Raw genomic sequence first — 6,004 nt, 5'->3', positions numbered from 1 at the left:
GGGCTCTGGTAAATTAGACTGAAACTTAATATGCCCAGTATAAAAGGTAGTACAGTGATTTTGAATTGTCCTTTGCAATCTGAAAAATAGTATTGCAGCAGGCGCAATGAGTTCAACTATTACAATTTCATCTGAATATTAAGCACTTTGAAACATAAAAATATTGCCAGAGGACTGTTGCTTCCTGCAAACCATGGTTGTTTTAGTAGTTGTATCCCTGTAGAATGTTAACAGACAACAGAGATCAAGAGCCACATACAGTATTTTAGCATAACAACCATGATAAACATTTTTATAATACACTTAAATGTCCATCTTAGTATATAATAGCTTTTTTATTCAATCATCTCTAGTACATAAAGAAGCCCTCACCTAATTTGTTATCTAACGGGGTGTCCTCAAAGAAGTCTGTGACAATGCCTGAGCTGTTCAGTGCCTGAGCACCTTTAAGTGTAGTGGCTCATATATAATATCGTATAGGCTTTTAAAAAAAAATCATCTCACTGGTCACATGCTGGTTTGACAAATATTTCTTATCACAAGTAGCTGGAGCACAAGAGAATGGCAGATAGCTGAGACTAGAAAAAGGTTATCAACATACTTTTTTTTTTTTTTTTTTTTTTTTTTGCAGAGCCAGGGATTGAACTCAGGCCCTTGCACTTGCCAGGGAAGCGCTTATTCCACTGAGCCATCTCCCCGGCCCCCCAACATACATTATCATAGTTTTATGTTTTAGAAGAACTCTACACCAGGAAGGCATGAATACATTTAGTATGCCTTGAAATTAGCAATTATGAGTGTCACAGCTACATGGAAAACTTTATCTCTTAACTTAGTTTTGTACCAAGAGCATCCTTTTATGAAAGCTTATTGTTTTACTCACAGAATAATTAACCTTTTGATGGTGACTAATAGAAGCATATCACAATAATATGTATAAAAATGTTTATTGGGGTGTCTCCCATCATGTTATGGCAATTATTGAGGTCCCATTAGCAAACAAATACTAGAAGAAAATATTTCCAGACATCTTCTCCTTAATTCATCAAGGGAAGTCTTTTTTTTTTTTTGTATTTTTTAAAGAAGGGTCTACAGGGTGTTCAGGGTCTCACTACTAGATTGTAAACAGGCAGATCACTATGAGTCCAATCTAGTAGTGAGACCACCATGCCCAGTCTCAGTTGCTGTCTTAGCACACCTCAGGGGTGGAGCTGGTACAACAGGCCCAGGGATTGAACCCCCAGCCCCTGCGCCTGCTTGTAGGCACTTTAATCCACTGAGCTATTTAACCAGCCCAATCAAGGGAAATCTTGTCAGCAGGACTCTCCTAAGCCCAAGGTGTCCCCCATTTAATTATTAAAATAAATAATAAAATATTTATTATTTAAAATTAAATATTTTTAAAGCAAGTACAAAATAGTACTTGAACAGGAAAATTACAAATGATACAGAATCTCACTAAGCAAAGTAATATGAATTTCATAGTGTTTGTTGTATTGCATAGTGTTGTCTTCAAATTGTTCATCTTACCAGATATATGCATGCAGAATTGGAAGAAGAAAGAAATATATAAGAAATTAAGAAGAGAAAAAGGTAAAATAATTCAAAAAAGGAGACAGAATGAATTAAGCACCAACTACTCCTTTCTGTAGACCAGCAGAAATCCACAGTACAGTTGTACAAACCATCTGGCTTACATGCATAGATATCTTCCTTCTCCCACTCCTTCTGTCCTACTCAGCTCAGTAATTTCTTCCTTTTGAGAAGGTTCATTCCTTTTTCCCAGTATCACTGAATTATCTTTAATTTTTTTTGATGACTTATGAGAAGCAAATCATAACAATTAACACATTGTTCATTCTTTCCTTTTTGAGAGTCTTAGATCTATTTGAGCAAGTTGAATTATAATAACTATTATATAAAACTGGTCAAAACTTTTGTAGGTTAATTAACAGAGATCTTTTGTAATAAGACTTAGAAGGCATAAAAATCTTTTGCTAATAATCAATATTTTCTTCTGCATTTTATTTTGTCTTAAGAATTTTGGCAGGCTGAGGCAGGAAGATTGCTGCTGTGTAGTGCAGGCTGGCCTTGAACTTACTTATGCAGCCCAGGCTGGCCTTGAACTCACAGCGCTCCTCCTGCCTCAGCCTCCTGGGTGGTTGGATTATTCCAACACACCTGGAAAAACATTTTTCTTGGCTAATGAAAGTTTCTCAAGTTATTGTACACAGACAACAGTATACATTGTATGACATCATTTTGATCAACTGCAAACCTTGGTGGAAGTGTTTCCTGAACTCTAATGACATCTATAAGCCAATTTAAGTTATAGACCAATATTTTAAAAATTCAAAAATGAGGAAAGAAGAAAAAATTGTTGAGCTCAACAAAACAGCTACAAGTATGGTAACTGGTTATAGATTGGACAGACAGGTTGACAAACACACACAAGACAATTTGTTTATAAAGCCAGAGTACATTTGGATCTATTTGGGCAATTTGAATTATAATAACTATTATATACAACTAAGTTAATTAACAGACATCTCTTGTAATAAGAATTAGAAGGAATAAAAACCTTTAGCTCATAATCAATATTTTCTTTTTTTTTTTTTTTTTTTTTTTCGGAACCAGGGATTGAACTCAGATCCTTGTGTTTGCCAGTCAAGCGCTTATCCTACTGAGCCATCTCCCTGGCCCTCATAATCAATATTTTCATCTGTATTTTATTTTGTCTTAACAATTTTGGCAGGGCGAGGCAGGAGGATTTCTGAAAGTTCAAGGTCAGCCTGGGATACAAAATCAGTTCAAGTCCAGCCTGAACTGCACAGTGAAACCCTGACTCAAAAAGATTAAAAAAATAAAAGAACTTTGACAACTTTGTGCCTCCTTTTTTCACTTAGCCTCTAGCTCAGTCACCTCTATATCTTCTTTCACCTACTCAGACCCTCTTTTTCTTCTAACAGCGTTTGTGAGACGCCCCTCTATAAAACTTAACATAGCTCGGCATTGAACTTTTATAAGGTTCAGTTCCTACATCTTAACAAGATTTTAAATAATTCCCAAGGTTTTTTGTGGCCTGACTGCCTCAAGAGCCTTTTTTGCAATCTTTATTTGCATTCTCAAAAGGCAACTGGGTGCTGGTGCATGAGGGATCTGTTTGCCAAGGAAAGCAGAGAGAGGGAACCTCTTCTGTGCTACGCAGTTCCAGACCCTGGAATACAGCAGTATGAAGAAGACAAGAAGGAGGGAAGTGGGTCCCCTGGGCCCAGGAAGGATCCGAGGCTCAAACTGAAGCCCAGGGAGAGTAAAGACAGAAACTTCAATGAAGAAGGAGGTAGCAGGCAGCGCCTTCAACCTGAGACAGGACTCACTGCGCAACAGGAGCGTTTGAAACCTGTGAACACACAGAAGCTGCTGGTGACCTCCGAGGCCTCCACAGAGAGACACAGCAGTGCAGGGGAGAGAGGAGGGACTGAACGAGCTGGTGGAAATTCAGAATGAGTCTCATGACTATCTTTATAGAGTAACAAAGTTTCCAGAAAACAGAAATTAAAACATATAGAGATGTGAGCCCATATGACCACAGCTGTGTTAAACTGCAAAATACTGAAAATGATTGTGTTAATGCCAGCTTAGTTGACATGGAAGAGGCACAAAAGGGTTATGTCTTAACACAGGGTCCCCGTCCTAATACCTGCTGTCATTTCTGGCTCATGGTTTGGCAGCAAAAAGTCCAAAGCAGTTGTCATGCTAAACTGAGTTGTGGAGAAAGAATCAGCTAAATGTGCACAGTCCTGGTCAACAGATGACTGGAAGATGGTGTTTAAAGAAACAGGTTTCAGAGTAAAGCTCTTATCAGAAGATATGAAATCCTATTATACACTACATCTGCTACAGCTAGGAAATATCAACAGGGATGGAACCAGAACAATATCTCCCTTTCATTACACTCCCTGGCCAGCTTTTGGAGTCCCTAAGTCGCCTGATTTATTTCTCAATTTCTTGTTTAAAGAGAGAGAATTGGGCTCCTTGGACCCTAGCCGTGGGCCTGTGGTCGTCCAGTGCAGCGCAGGCACGGGGTGCTCAGCATCTTCTCTCTGGTGGACACCTGTCCTGCTCTGATGAAAAAGGAGGTGATATTAACATGAAAAGTGTTACTGAATATGTAAAAATATCAAATGGGACTGATGCAGACTCCAGATCAACTCAGATTCTCTTACATAGACATAACAGAAGGAGCAAAATGTATAAAGGAGACTCAAATATACAGAAATTGTGGAAAAAGCTTTTTTTTTTTTGAGACAGGGTCTCACTTAGTAGTTCAGACTGGCCTTTCACTCACTATGTATTCCCACCTGGCCTCAAACTTGTGGCAATCCTGCTTCAGTCTCCCAAGCGCAGGGATTACAGGTGTGCATCTCCATAACCAGAAGAAAGAGCTTTCTGAGGAAGACTTATCTACTACTTTGGATCATTCTCCAATCAGAGTCATGACTGCAAAGCACAATGGGAACAGAACCGGTCCTGAGGTGGAGCAGCTGCCTAGGGACCCATGTACGGGGCTGTCCTCCAAAATGCAGGACCCTGTGGAGAAGAGCAGCCAGAGTGTCCTATGGAAACACATCTGAGAGGACAGAAAGGCCACCATGGCTCAGAAGGTGCAGAAGACAAAACAGAAGCTAGTGGAAACTGAACAAGAAAGAAAAAGGCCATGACTGACAGACACCTAAATGTTCACATCCTGCAAATATTCTGCAGCTATAAATTTTGAACCACTGATGTGCAGAGAAAGACTGAAGTCCACTCCAGAGCTGAAGCGAGGCTCACTAGCCCTCGATTGCCTCACAGCTGTCAGTTTACAGAGCAAACATCTCACCAGGGTGAGGAGGCCACCAGCAATGAGGAGACCTGCAGAACCTCAACTTCGCTTATGCATTTTTGATGCATGTGTGTGCGACATGAAGAAAGATGTCAAAGAAATGAGAAGAGACTACTTTGTATTGTGCTGCCATTCCTATTGTAGTTTTAGATTTTTGGCAGTCTTAAATATTTTCATTAAGAGAAATAAGTAAAACTTCTAGAAGAAAATATAGGGGAAAAGTTTCATGACATTGATTTTGGCAATGATTTCTTAGACCTCATACTGAAAGCACAAGCCATGAGTAAAAATAAACAAAAGATACATCAAACTAAAAATCTGCCTCACAGAAAAGGAAGTAATTTACAGAATAAGAGTCAGCTTATAGTCAGGTGTGGAAGTGCACACCTATCATCCCAGATGAGGGAGACTGGGGCAGGAGGATCACTGTGAGTTTGAAACCAACCTGGACTACAAAGTGAGTTCAAGGCCAGCTTGAATTACATGAGACCCTGTCTAAAAAAAAAAAAAAAAAAAGAATCAGCCTACATAAAAGCAGAAAATATTTTGAAATTTGAAAGCCATATCTCTTTTTACGAAAGTGATATCTCTGTTTACGAACTTAATTTGCTTTACAGTTTTGGGGAAGATGGCTGTAGTGTTGTTTGTCACTGGATATAGAGTTTGCAAACTGAAACAAAATTCTGCCTGACACCTTTGTTTATGGACCAAATTGTTTGCAAACAGAAATGTTCATAAACCAAGGTATCACTGTATCTGACAAGGGGATAAAAACATTAAAATATGTATAACTCAATAGTTTAAGTAATCTAGTTTTCAAATGAGCAAAGAACTTGAATAGTCACATCTCCAAAGAAGACATACAAATAGCATAATGCTTATTTTTTTCCTCTTTTTAACTTTTTGACCAATTCTGCATGCTTATATCTGATAAGCTGAACAACTAATTTGAGGACAACAATATGCAATTTAGCAACTGTTGTTGACTTGCTATCATTTTGTTTAGTGAAATTCTGTATTGTTTCTATTTTTTTTTTACTAGTTTTTAATTCTCTTTTTAAAAAAATAGCCAACAAATGTCTGGAAGGATGCTCAACATTATTAATCATCAGGTAATTG

The 6,004-nt window shown here is 38.3% G+C and overlaps 1 pseudogene; it reads left to right on the top strand.

The window, feature by feature from the left end:
* The first annotated feature begins 3,540 nt into the window (after positions 1-3,540).
* LOC101585630 lies at positions 3,541-4,736 on the top strand (annotated as a pseudogene).
* The last annotated feature ends 1,268 nt before the right edge of the window (positions 4,737-6,004 follow it).

Source organism: Octodon degus, unplaced genomic scaffold (genome assembly GCF_000260255.1).
Source record: "Octodon degus isolate 3935 unplaced genomic scaffold, OctDeg1.0 scaffold00111, whole genome shotgun sequence".
Taxonomy (NCBI): domain Eukaryota; kingdom Metazoa; phylum Chordata; class Mammalia; order Rodentia; family Octodontidae; genus Octodon; species Octodon degus.
This window is presented reverse-complemented; position numbering and strand designations above follow the sequence as displayed.